The 15,076-nt window shown below is 37.0% G+C and overlaps 1 non-coding gene across 1 annotated transcript; it reads left to right on the plus strand.

Annotated features, from left to right (window-relative positions):
* Positions 1 to 13,334: 13,334 nt before the first annotated feature.
* Positions 13,335 to 13,438, plus strand: LOC127902824 (small nucleolar RNA R71). The gene has a single exon (XR_008055462.1). It is a non-coding gene; the product is annotated as a small nucleolar RNA R71 (small nucleolar RNA).
* The last annotated feature ends 1,638 nt before the right edge of the window (positions 13,439 to 15,076 follow it).

A 15,076-nucleotide genomic window follows, 5' to 3' on the forward strand; every position in this document is an offset into this window, starting at 1 on the left:
GCCTTTGGGGCTCGTCTGAGTACACATAGAGACTTTGGGCCGTGTGTTTGGGTGCTTTTGTCCTTTGGGGACTAGATTATGCATGCACAAATATGATGAGATATGAGATGGTATTTCCGTGTCCATCCGTGTAGCTCTGGGGCGTGACGGTACCTAGATAGTACATCATTGCCTGTCCATTGAGGTCCAAATACGACGAGATTATTCCCCTGGGTACTTGTTTGGTGATGATTTTTCAGATCTGTGTATTCTATATAATATCGTGATATGATTTCCATGGTTATTAGGTACGATATTGTATATGCTTTTCATGGTTAGTAATCCGATTTAAATGTTAAATGATTTATTACCGGTTTCTCACATATGGTTTAATAAAATTGTGTTTGGAAATGACATGATTATTTCTTTTAAAATAAGAATTAATTTTCAAAAATTACTATCCACTCACTGAGCTCACTGAATTTTATATTCATCCCGTTTTTATTATATTCCCCCCCCCACCAGGAGGTTGCAAGTACACTAGACCGACCTAACGACTGTAAATATATTTTGAGTCTTGGCCACGTGATGGTGTTAGAAGATATAGATGCTTTTTGTTAGGACATGATGGTTATCTTGTTCTTTTGGGATTGTATAATTTTGTTATATTATTTTTTTAGGATTAAAAATAAACTGAGGTATATTAATATTAGTTATAATATTATTCTTTGAGACTTTGGAGATGTCTTGAGAAAAACTCAGCATTTTAGTTGAGGATGTTGATCATTGGAGTTTGTTGTAAATTGAATTATTTTGGAAGTGCTTGTTTTACATATTTTCAGATTGGGAGTGCTATATTTATAAAGGAAACTTTACCGAATTTTCGGCAGAATCTTTAACAATTACATTATTATCAATCCAGTTTTGATGAGATTAGATAGACTCACCCTGGGGTTCGGGGCGGGTTGTTTCACTATTACATGATATTTAGTAAATAAAATTTCAATACTAAACTTGCCATAAGATGTCAACTCGATAAATAATAGACTTAACACAATTAATTAGGGGATATAGTAAACCCTATCCCTCATTAAATGCATAAAGCTAAGGTGATATAAAATCTTACTCTTTAAATGCATAAAGCTAAGATGATATAAAATCTTCAGAAAACCATGAATGTAGGACCTACATTAACAAAAATGACAATTTGAAAAGCCATTTGCATCTCGAGAAGAAAGAGCGCTAATCTTTGAAGGAGAGAAATCCTACCAAGGGATGTGAGTACATTGAAGACCCAAGTTTGACTACAGACATTTGCAATGCAAGTACATTTCAAATGGTCAAAGAGGGATGAAAAGAAGAAGTTGGATCGCCAGCATGAAATAAGACTCTAACCAAATATTGAACCAACCCCTATTAAAGGCATTTTCAACAACTATTATGATAGCAAATAAATAAAATTTTTAATTAAATTATTAATTAATAGTACAATAACTCAAAATTAAAAATATGTTTTCTTTGATTAATTTAAAAAAAATTTCAAACTCTAAAACTAGACACCCACATCCATTGCATTAATCCGTTATCTAATTAGCTAGCTAGGTACTATTTTAGTTAGTTTAGAAAGTGTACTGTTTGATCATTAACATCGTAAACTTGATGAAATCGTAATAACTGCGTTGAAGTATTGAAAGTGCGAAATTCAATACAATAAAATTTAAAACAAATACCCTCTCCTCACTCATGTGAGCAGGATTGAACATTTAAATTAGTTCAAGAGATTTTACTAGTTTAAGTAGGAGCACTCATTCTAGTTATAAACATTCCATAAATATTATGATTGTTTTAATGGAACTTATTTTAGGATGAGAACATTCAAGTCTTCTTGACAATTTAAATAAAAAAATATTTTTGGCCAATAATTACTATAATATGGAAATCTGATAGCTAGTGCAACAAATAGGGAGAACTGGTTCTACCTTTTTCTTTCACTTTAATCCTCCTTAATTACACGATGAGAGTCAGAGTAGAGAGTTCAAGAAAATGCAGAGACATCGGACAATAGAGTCAGAGTTCTCTGTCTACGTACTGGGAAATCTAATCCCCAAATGAAACACAACATACAAGCATTGATGGAGTAGAAGATCTCATTCAAGGCACTGCTGGAGGATAATTTAAACAAGTTAAAAAGTTGAACGGCAATTTTAGAAACTTTAGTTTCTAACATAAGAGGAATTTAGGTGCACTAATTAGAGCCCATCTCAGAAACCATCAGGTAAAGCTCATTACAAATTGGCGCATTGGCAGCTCGGCTAAGAAACCTAAAGGAGTAAAACTCGAATTCTTGACCTTGAGAATAATTAAGTTGAGGAGGTGTCATCACTCAGCCAACGAGTGCGCAGTTTACAAAGAAAATTCAAATGCCATGGGGGGGAAAATTTTAGAGTTGCAGTGAAAAGTCATCAAGACAATGACATTCCCTAAAGTATGCAGAATACTCAACTTGCCGTGAAGGGAAATTCAAGTGCGGAAAGGAGAAAAAAAAAGAAGAAGAAAATTAATTCATTGACCCATTAGATGACAAATTATAGAAAATGAAAGGAAATATAAACACAGGTCAACTTCGATAGATCATCAGTTCCAAATTTTAGATGATATATTTTGTCAAACCAAACAATGGAACAAATTAAAGATTTTTTTTTTTTGAGGGACCTTGCCTCTTCAGAAGTTAATTTTTGTTAGCCAATGGCTTAATCATCAGTTCCAAATTTTATTACTTTTGCATGCATGCCATTCATGCATTTTTCAGTAACGATAGACTCTCACTAGTCTGGAGTTTCCATTAGCCTCTGTCACGCCATAGTTGTACTCAGAGATGGTAACTTATGATACAATTAATACATGAATCTGACTCCGAATTAGCGATTTTGAATTGACCTAAATTACTCTCACCGATTGTAAAGAATTGTGGAAATGCTCATTATATATTTGTTGTTGTGTACAAGATCCTTATATACAAAAATACTAGAATCATCTAAGGCAAGTACCAAACGGTCAAATAATAGAAAAGGAAAGAATATAAAGGAGAATGAATTTTACAATATGCTAAGTTAGTAGCTAAGATCAAGGACTAATTGATTCTTGTTCTAATACTCCCCCTCAAGTTGGGAAGTGAAGATCCGTAACTCCCAACTTGCCAAGAAGATATTGAAATTGATCTTTACCAAGAGCTTTGGTAAAAATGTCAGCCAATTGTTGTCGTGAAGGCACATAAGCTAAGGAAATGATTTTGGCATGAAGCTTTTCACGAACAAGATGGCAGTATATTTCTATGTGCTTGGTACGCTCATGGAAGATGGGATTGGCAGCGATATGAAGCGCAGCTTGATTGTCACAATGTAAAGTTATAGGCATTGGATGGGTCACATGAAGATCGAAGTAGAGTTTTCAACCAAACCAATTCACATGTTGTTGTCGCCATGGCTCGATATTCGGCTTCAGCGGAAGAGCGCGATACAACTGGTTGCTTCTTGGTTTTCCAAGAAATAGGACTATTGTCGAGCATGATAAAATTTCCAGTGGTGGATCGACGGGTCATGGGGCAACTTGCCCAATCTGAATCCAAGAAGGCAGAGAGTTCCAAAGAGCTAGTGGAGGACAAGAGGATAGCAGCGCCGGGAGAAGATTTGATGTAACGTAAGACACGCAGGGCAGCATCATAATGTGGTCGTCTTGGAGTGTGCATAAATTGACTAAGTATGTTCACAGCATATGTAATTTCTAGCCGGGTGATTGTCAAATAGATGAGACGTCCTACAAGTCGTCGGTATTGGTCAGGATTTTGACAAAGGGTTCCTTGATCGTTAGAGAGCTTCAAGTTTTGTTCCATTGGAAAAGAAGATGGCCGTGTGCTTAATTGTCCACTGTCTTGAAGTATATCTAAAGCATATTTCCTTTGATTTAAGAAAATCCCTTGCTTTGAACGAGCCACTTCAATTCCTAAAAAATATTTCAAAGTTCCCAAGTCTTTAATATGAAATTGAGCCTGCAAAAACATCTTCAATGCAGTTATAGTGTCAAGATGGTTACTGTTGTGCAAATTTTAATGTACTCGCAAGCGCACGAATCTATTGTAGTATAGACTAATGGTGACGAGTGTCGATCCCACGAGGAGGTGGATTTTAATTGTGTATAGAATTAATTTTGCAAATGGGTGATTGGATTTATGGTGGAAATGATTTGGAATATGCTAAAACTTAAATTAAAATGACGAGAATAAATTCTAAAATTGGAATTGCAATGGCGAGAATAAATTGAAGATAGATCTATTGAAGTGAAGCACTTGGGTATCCGGATCCGTATCAACATGCACCATGGGCTAAATAATCTGTATTAATGCCAATTAAATCATGAGGGGGGAATCCACACCTCATGAACCACGCTCTAATCAATATGTTGCTAAGGGCTTATCGTGCCAAATAATAATAACCTTGTACTAGAGGGCCGGTGAAACCAAGGCGGTACTAGACAAGATTAGCATTATTTGTCGATGAGGAGTCAAAACAACCACAAAAACTAGAGGGGAAGAGAAAATAAATTTACCAAATTAAGCCCATGACACATGTTGAGACTTCACCTTCAACCCAAGCTTGAAAGAAAACTAGCCACTCATAATTGAACTAGGGGCAAAATGGGAATTTATTAAAAGACGAAGAAAATACAAGATGGAGAAGGAATTACAGAAAATGGATCCCAAAAATGGATTCAGAGATATCAAATTAGGGGGGAGAGGCCCCCTTTTTATAGATACATGGAGTAAATCATGGCCATCGGATTAAAAACAGTTTGGACGCTCAGGATTGCGCCACGTCATCAGTCAACAGTCCACGGTTTGACCACGCGGATGAACAGTAACATGGTTTGACCCGGATGAACAGTAACACGGTTTGGTTGAAAATAATCCTGTGTGATGCGTACACCGTACGCGAGATTTTTCGTCCACTGATATGCTGCCACGTCACCATCAACAGTACATAAGAATTTTAGTCCAACAGGATCGTGACACCTCATCAGTCAATGCCACATCATCAGTCAATGCCACGTCATCGATCCGTCTATGTGAATAGTGCCGTAAACAATAACATATACAGTACCGTATACGTGAATAGTATAGTACATGTGAATAGTGCCATTTTTCCTTTTATGCTCCTCCTAAGGTTTTCAACCGTCCTGAGTTCAAAAGTGATGTCCGTTTTACCGTCTGATCTCTCTTTTATTGTGAAATGACTATAATGCCCCTAAAATACATAAAATACTTAATTAAAACAACACACGTAATTAAATCATAAGAAGGTTAAATACATAAAAGTAAGGGTTGTTAGTAAGACTTGAAATGTAAAATGACGGTTTTCTCCTTTATAAATATGCATTTTCTAACACTCAACACACCCCCAAACCAGCTTATTGCTAGTCCCTAGCAAATAAAGCGAAAGCAAAATTCAAATTCAAAATGATTTTTTTTTTTTAAAAACACTCGTGTTTATTCAATCAGATTAATGATAGCAATCAAATAAAAGTATAAGCATTATCTCCAGTCTAAAGCAACATCACACCCACATCAACCATCCACATGAATTAGCCCAATAGACTTTGTTATAGTTACTTTCAAGAATGATATGTCAAACCCCAAAATCTCACTGGAAGTAGTGACACTCTCACAAAGAAATTAAAACCCAATAAATATAGTCACTCCAATGAATGGTAATTGAGAGAGAAAATAATAAAGAAATGATATCACATGCTTTCACCAAGATGAAATAAATATGCCCTCAGCTTAGAAATAATACGATCTCAAGTCAAATAAAATGTTAGTCAACCCACTTTATTTATCTTTTTTTTTTATTATGCATCACTACATCTTTTTAGCCCATATAATTAGCTTCTACTTCAAACTATAGTTCCCTAAAATCAAGAAGGACTTTTATTAGGACGTAACGTAGGTTAGGGACATGGCTAACAAAGAAGGGAAATAAGGAAAACAAAATGTATGTTTGAGACAAATGCAGAGAAATTTTTTTTTTTTTTAAGAAGATGCGTTTCTAGAGGCACTACACTACATATTCAGCCATCTTCGACTCACAAGTTGGAAAATGTATATTTATAGAGGCGAAATTAAAAAGAAGAAAAATAAACATAAAAACATAATAAAGAAAAAAAGAAACTGTCTGAATTTTTTTTTAGTTTTAAAATTTTTTTTTAAACGATGAAGATGCGTTTCTAGAGTCACTACACTCCATATTCAGCCATCTTCAACACAAAAAGTTAGCAATAGTTAGTTTCTACAACAAAAAATCAGTAAAAACTTAACCAAGATTCCACAATTGTCGCCTATTCCCTCCCCCCAACTAGAACGAAACATTGTCCTCAATGTTTTAAAAGAAAGAAGTAGAGTTTAGAAGACATCACCTGGGTGGTGCAACACAGAAGAAAATATTTACAGGCGGAGAGTTAAATCTAATTTGTACTTCTTACTGCGGCTACTGTTACCATCATTATTTGGTCGCTCCAACACAAAGGTCCAGGGGTCTGGCTCCGGTTTATAAGCTTGTAACATATCAAGTAGCTCATTAGCAGTGTGAGCACAAATAAAGAGTTTTTTCACATTAGAAGGAATGAAATAGTTTTTATTGCATGGTTAAGAAATGCGATAAAGCCATCATAAAAGTTATTGACATTTAACAAACCGATGGGTTTCTGGTGAATGTGCAGATGGGCCCAAGATGCTAGTGTGATAAGTGCCTCTAGTGTTGCAAGATCTCCTAGAAGGAAAATAAAAGCATCAGCATGATTAAGCATTTCGGTTATTCTTTCTTGCATACCTGAGACAACTAACTCTTCTCCAGTTGATGAGTCAGACGAACTGCCCAATGGTTTTAGGACTCTTGGGATGATGCCTAACACTTGACTTCCTCTGATAAAAGCTGCTTCTGAGACCATTTTTGATAACCCTCGGTTACCTCCTCCATACACCAAGTGTAATTTTCTCGCTGCTATGCTTCGACCAAGATCTATGGCTACCTCCACGAACTCTTTATGTTTGCCATAGGTAAATCCAAAAAGCACACAAATGTTCTTGAATTGTCTATTGGGAGTAGCTGCCATTGTGATACTTCTCAAAAATAATTTGTGAGTGCTTGACAAAAGATAAATCACATTTAAGAATCTTGGTGACAGTGGATCACAGCTGTGAATGAGGTAACATGTCAGTGTCAAATAACGCGTAAAGCACGTGGCTCGCGAGTCAAAAAGGAAACAGTAAAAAGGAAAAATCAAACAGTAACATAATTATTAAAGACAATAATACAAACAATAAAACAACAGTGAAATGAAATAAAATAACAGTAAAGTAAAAGGATATTTACACGTAGTTGCAACTATGGCTCACATCTTCCTCTGGTTTTACGTCCAGAAACGGCTTGAACGCCCTCTATGGGTCGAGGATTGGCTTCCCATCCAGTTTTCTTATAAACTGGCAAACAGGGTCGTTTATAGTCAGATTCCCGAGACTATATCGTGCATGCTCTTTTTGGAATAATGGCCATAACTGGAGAATCGCTCCTTGCACATATCCACTGGGATGCGTTTCAAGAGACAGAAGGATATCATCCAATGACTCCTTATTCAAGCCATCCCTAATGAATTGAATCTTATCTTCTCTGTTATTAGACACCATTCCTAAAGAACATGGGTTTCTATTGCAACTCATTCTGGCACACTTGTGACAAGCAACAGAAATTCTTCGAGCTCGTCGTTTTCTTCCATAATTTCCTTTACCACAACCAGGCATGTATGCAATAAATTTAGGAGGTAACTCACCTGCCAATCGTACTTTAGCCTCGATTAACCAACGGATGTCTGCAGGTATGTTATTCCTCATGAGCAATCGCATGTGTTCAGACCGGGCTTTATAGATTGTAAGGAGGGCATTCTGAGGAAGTGAAGGGAATCGCTTGTGAAGCTTTGCTAAAATCTCGTTTCTATCCATACCTTTGCCTCAGAATATCAGTTATTATGGGAAACTGAAGTTAACCAACTTGATTGTCACGGAGTACCGTTATCCGCCACTTCACCGGGGTAACAAACTAAAGCACACAAGCAGAAAAACAAATTAAAACACACAAAGAAAATTAAAATCGTCCTCTTATTGAATTTACCTCAAGCTCCAACTGGATGTCGTAAACACTTCTCTCAATATCTCGGAGTTGGCTTTCTAGATTCTCAACATAGGCTACTAACTCTGGTGGTTGTAGAGCCCAAATGCGTTGTGTTTTACAAAACTGAATCTGCTTTTTGAGATGAGTTTTGACACGTTGAAGTGGTTTAAGAATGTTCAGGAGGAACGGTCTAAGTAAGGTACTCATGATTAAAAATGATAAGAGAAAACTTAATAGTTAGACAAACACACTTATGCAAAAATAATTTCAATTAGCAAAAGAATAATAAAAAGAAAGAAAGAAAAATCAAATCAACGAAAAGAAAAAATAAATCAATTCAAATCTGGTGGGTCACTCAAATTTATTTCGGTGTCTTCTCCATGTGGTTGGTATTCTAGATATGGCTTTAATCTTTGACCATTAACTTTAAACGTGACACCGTTCTTTGGGTCCTTAATTTCAATTGCCCCATGTGGAAAAACAGTATGAACAATAAAGGGACCAGACCATCGAGAGCGTAACTTACCTGGGAATAGGTGCAAACGAGAATTGAACAAAAGTACTTTCTGACCTGGAGTGAACGATTTTCTCATAATGTGCTTGTCATGAAAGACTTTCATTCGTTGCTTGTAAATTTTGGCATTTTCGTATGCATCATTGCAAATTTCTTCAAGTTCTGCCAGTTGTAATCTTCTTTCTGAGCTGGCTTGCTGCATGTCAAAGTTGAATTTCTTGATGGCCCAATACGCATGATGCTCGAGTTCCACAGGTAGGTGGCAAGCTTTTCCATACACTAGCCTGTAGGGTGACATCCCAATTGGGGTCTTGAAAGCCATTCTATATGCCCATAATACATCATCAAGTCTTAATGACCAATCTTTTCTGTCCGGCCTCACCGTCTTTTCTAATATGTGCTTTATTTCTCGATTGGAGATTTCAACTTGGCCACTGGTTTGCGGATGATATGGGGTTGCCACTTTGTGAGTGATTGAATACTTTGTCAAAAGTGCTTTAAATGCTTTGTTACAAAAGTGGGTACCACCATCACTGATTATTGCTCGAGGGAATCCAAAGCGTGAGACAATGTTGCTTTTCAAAAATCCTATCACCACTTTGTGATCATTGGTCCTACATGGAATTGCTTCCACCCATTTCGATACGTAGTCAACACCAACCAATATGTATTGATGGCCAAAAGAAGAGGGAAAAGGTCCCATGAAGTCGATACCCCAGACGTCAAAAATCTCAACCACTAAAATTGGATTTAGTGGCATCATGTTCCTTCGCGTAATGCTCCCCATTCGTTGACACCTATCACATGAAGAACAGAAAGTGTAAGCGTCTCGAAATATAGTTGGCCAATAAAAACCACATTGTAAAACTTTAGTTGCCGTTTTCTTAGCATTGAAATGGCCTCCACAAGCTTGTTCATGGCAGAATGAAAGAATATTCTGAATTTCATTTTCAGGGACACATCGTCTAACAATTTGGTCTGCACAATACTTGAACAAATATGGGTCATCCCAAAAGAAATTCTTTATCTCTGCAAAGAATTTAGCCTTGTCTTGCTTGGTCCAATGCTCTGGAAGTTTACCTGTAACAAGATAATTAACTATATCAGCATACCAAGGTAATACTTCCACACTCATTAATTGTTCATCTGGGAATGACTCATTCAATATTAATGGCTCTGTTATTGTGTCAAAATGGAGACGAGAGAGGTGGTCCGCCACAACATTTTCTGTCCCTTTCTTATCTTTGAATTCCAAGTCAAATTCCTGCAAAAGTAACACCCAACGAATTAGTCTAGCTTTTGCATCTTTCTTTGTGAGAAGATATTTAAGAGCAGCATGATCTGTGAATATAATTATTTTACAACCAATGAGATAAGATCGAAATTTTTCCAATGCAAACACTACTGCTAGCATTTCTTTTTCAGTAGTTGAATAGTTCAACTGTGCATCATTCAATGTCATACTAGCATAGTAAATAACATGGGGAACTCGATCAACTCTTTGTCCTAATACTGCTCCTACTGCATAATCAGATGCATCACACATGAGCTCAAATGGTAAGCTCCAGTTTGGGGGCTGAATGATGGGTGATGATGTCAACAAATGCTTTAATTTTTCAAACGTAACAAGACATGAATCATTAAAGACAAAAGGTACATCCTTACCAAGTAGATTGCATAAGGGTCTAGAAACTTTGCTAAAATCTTTAATAAAACGTCGATAGAAACCAGCATGCCCAAGGAAAGATCTTACTTCTCTGACTATTTTGGGTGGAGGAAGATTAGAAATGAGATCCACCTTGGCTTTGTCAACCTCAATACCTTTGCTTGAAATGATGTGACCGAGGACAATACCTTGTTTGACCATAAAATGACACTTCTCCCAATTTAAGACCAAGTTCTTCTCGATACATCTCTGCAGAACTAGCGTTAGATGATGTAAACATTGATCAAACGAGTCACCAAAGACAGAAAAGTCATCCATAAAGACTTCAAGGAATCGTTCAACCATATCAGAAAAAATGCTCAACATGCATCGTTGAAATGTAGCAGGTGCATTACATAATCCAAATGGCATTCTCCTATATGCAAATGTGCCAAAAGGGCAAGTGAAAGTAGTTTTCTCTTGATCTTTTGGTGCTATGGGAATCTGATTATATCCTGAGTAGCCATCTAGAAAGCAATAAAATTCCTGGCCTGCCAATCTATCAAGCATTTGATCGATAAATGGTAAAGGAAAATGGTCTTTACGTGTGACAGAATTCAACTTTCTATAATCAATGCATACACGCCATCCTGTAGTTACTCTAGTGGGTATCAATTCATTATCGGCATTCGTAACTACTGTGACTCCTGACTTTTTGGGGACAACTTGTACAGGACTGACCCATGAACTATCAAAAATGGGGTAAATGATACCTGCATCTAATAGCTTAAAGACTTCAGTTCTAACCACTTCTTTCATATTAGGATTTAACCGACGTTGCATTTCCCTAGTAGATTTAGCATTTTCATCGAGGTGAATGTAATGCATGCAGTCTACTGGATTTATACCTTTTATGTCTGCTATGGTCCATCCTAATGCTCCTTTGTGCTCTTTTAAAACATCCAACAACTTACCTTTTTGTTCGTCATTTAGGGATGATGAGATGATTACCGGCATAGTACTTTCTTCTCCCAAAAATGCATATTCCAGAGTGTTGGGTAATGGTTTGAGGTCGAGTTTCGGTGGTGATTCTGATGATGGGATGAGTTTCTTCTCTGATGGTGCTAGTTGTTCAACTCTTGACTTCCATTTATTAGTGTCCATGGATGGTGCTGAGTCAAGTAGGGCATTGACCTCATCGACCGATCTGTAAATATCAAAATCCAAACCAAAGTGAGTTAAGTATGTCTGTAAAGGATCATCACTAAGGTTTGAAATAAAAGTGTCATCAACTAATGCTTCAATTAAATCAACATCAACAATTCCATCATCTGTATTGTGAGGTTGTTTGGCAATGTTGAAGATGTTCAGTTCCATAGTCATGTTGCCGAAGGACAACTGCATATTTCCGGTCCTGCATTGAATGTGGGCATCCGCAGTTGCCAAGAAAGGTCGGCCTAGAATAATGGGGATGTGCTTCCTTGAATCCTGTATTGGTTGAGTGTCAATTACAATGAAATCAACAGGAAAATAAAACTTGTCTACCTGGATAAGCACATCCTCCACAATACCACGAGGTATTTTCGTGGACCGATCTGCAAGTTGTAACACCACTGGAGTTGGGTGTAATTCTCCCAGTCTAAGTTTCACAAACACAGAGTAAGGCAACAAATTTACACTAGCTCCTAAATCCAACAAAGCATTCTCAATTGTGTGGTTCCCTATACTACATGAGATAGTGGGGGAGCCTGGGTCTTTGCATTTTAGAGGAATTTTATGTTTGAGTATAGAACTAACGTTTTCTGTTAAAAAGGCCTTCTTTTGAACATGCATATTTCTCTTTTTAGTACAAAGGTCTTTAAGAAACTTGGCATAAGATGGAATTTGTTTTATACCATCAAGCAAAGGGATATTGACACTTACCTGTTTGAAGATTTCGAGAATCTCACCTGTGGATTTTCCCTTCTTTCCTTTTGCTAACCTCTGAGGAAATTGAGCTTTCGGAACATATTCTCGTGGGTTGGTTTCTTCTCTCTCCTCCGGTGGTGAGTCCTCAACACTCACAGGTACAATTTGATTTTCTTTTATCACCGGCATCTCCACTTTGTTGTCAACTTCTTTTCCTTTTCGCAAGGTCATCACTGCTTTGACCTCTCCATGCTGCTGTGGTGAACTGGTACTTGCTTCATGTACTCCTTTAGGGTTAGGCACTGGTTGACTTGGAAACTTGCCTTTCTCAACAGTCATTGCCAAGGTCTGAACTGAAGAAGCAAGTTGTCCCACCATCTTCTCGAGGCTTGAAACTGATTGGGCTTGTGAGTTGAAGCCTGCTCTCAACTCATTTCGTAGTCCATCAATGGTGCGATTCTGTTGCTCAATCGTGGAGTGAGTAAGATTCTTGAGATTCTGGAATGAATGCTCCCATGGTCTGGGTTGAGAGTAATTCTGGTTCTGATTGTATGGTCTGAATGGTGGCTGAGAGGCTTGAGGATTTTGAGGAATTTGTTGCATTGGTGGAGCTGGAGCCGCTGGTCCATTCTGTTGGAATCCTTGAGACCATAAAAAATTGGGGTGGTCTCTCCATCCAGGGTTATATGTGTTGGAGTATGGGTTATAATTCGATGGTTTTCTCATTACACATATGGCATTGGCTTGATTTGAGTATGAGTCATGGTCATGTGGTTCTGTTGATTTAGCAGTCGATAACGATGCTATTTGTCGAGCAAGACCCTCAACCATCTCCTTGACTTCTTTGATTCCCGAAGTTGACTCGCCAATGTGAACCTCATTTACTCCCTTAATTCTTCTAGTATTCCTGAGTGACCGACTCCGTTGTTGGGAATTATCCGCTTGTCGCTGGAAGAATTCCCAAATCTCTGATGCGCTTTTTGACATTAGCTCTCCTCCACTTGTTGCCATTAGCCATTCTTGCACATACGGCAATAATCCCTCCACAAAGTATTAGCATTGGTGCCATTTTTCGTACCCATGATGTGGACACTTCAAGAGTAGCCCATTGAATCGCTCCCATGTTTCGAAAAATTGCTCGTCTTCTCTCTGTGTAAACTCTGAAATTTCCCTGCGAATAGCATTGGTTTTATGCACTGAGAAATATTTATTCAGAAATTTAGTTACCATTTGTTCCCATGATGAAATGCTATTAGCAGGCAAAGTATTTAACCATGAACGAGCTCTATCCTTTAAAGAAAATGGGAATAATCTAAGTTTAACATCATCTTCTGAAAAATTTTCATATTTAAAAGTTTGACAAATTGCATGAAAATCATTCAGATGATTATATGGGTCATTTTCTAAGCCATAGAATGTGGGGAGACAATTTAGCACACTAGGTTTTAATTCAAAACTCCTAGCAGCTACATTTGGGTATCTTATGCATGATGGCCTCTCCTGTGGTGCTTGTAAATCCATTCCAAATTTATTTTTAATGTGCTTTTGTGTGCGAAGTGTTTTTTTCTAATTCAAGGTCTATAGGTTCAAGATTAGGTAATAATGACCTACGACCATGCATGCAAAATAAAAATAAAGATGGGAACAAAACGAATAAAAATAAAGAAGAAGGAGAAATTACGATACTAACCTTATCGTGCTATTACAACCTTTCTATAAAAATACACAAAAACAAATACGTGAAATAAATTAACTAAAAATTAAATTAATAAAATAAAAAATTACAAAAAAAATAAATTGAAAATTAAATTACAGAATTTTAAAGAAGAGAAAAAGAAAAGAAATACTAACCTTTAAATGTAGATTCACTCTTTTTTTTCTTTTTCTTTTTTTTTTAAAAAATACAAGATAACAATTAAATGGAATTATTCACAAAAATTAATTCTATGAATTAAAATTACTTATCTCTCCGGCAACGGCGCCAAAAACTTGTTGTGCAAATTTTAATGTACTCGCAAGCGCACGAATCTATTGTAGTATAGACTAATGGTGACGAGTGTCGATCCCACGAGGAGGTGGATTTTAATTGTGTATAGAATTAATTTTGCAAATGGGTGATTGGATTTATGGTGGAAATGATTTGGAATATGCTAAAACTTAAATTAAAATGACGAGAATAAATTTTTAAATTGGAATTGCAATGGCGAGAATAAATTGAAGATAGATCTATTGAAGTGAAGCACTTGGGTATCCGGATCCGTATCAACATGCACCATGGGCTAAATAATCTGTATTAATGCCAATTAAATCATGAGGGGGGAATCCACACCTCATGAACCACGCTCTAATCAATATGGTGCTAAGGGCTTATCGTGCCAAATAATAATAACCTTGTACTAGAGGGCCGGTGAAACCAAGGCGGTACTAGACAAGATTAATATTATTTGTCGACGAGGAGTCAAAACAACCACAAAAACTAGAGGGGAAGAGAAAATAAATTTACCAAATTAAGCCCATGACACATGTTGAGACTTCACCTTCAACCCAAGCTTGAAAGAAAACTAGCCACTCATAATTGAACTAGGGGCAAAATGAGAATTTATTAAAATACGAAGAAAATACAAGATGGAGAAGGAATTACAGAAAATGGATCCCAAAAATGGATTCAGAGATATCAAATTAGGGGGGAGAGGCTCCCTTTTTATAGATACATGGAGTAAATCATGGCCATCGGATTAAAAATAGTTTGGACGCTCAGGATTGCGCCACGTCATCAGTCAACAGTCCACGGTTTGACCACGCGGATGAACAGTAACA

The sequence above is a fragment of the Citrus sinensis genome, chromosome 5 (genome assembly GCF_022201045.2).
Source record: "Citrus sinensis cultivar Valencia sweet orange chromosome 5, DVS_A1.0, whole genome shotgun sequence".
NCBI lineage: Eukaryota > Viridiplantae > Streptophyta > Magnoliopsida > Sapindales > Rutaceae > Citrus > Citrus sinensis.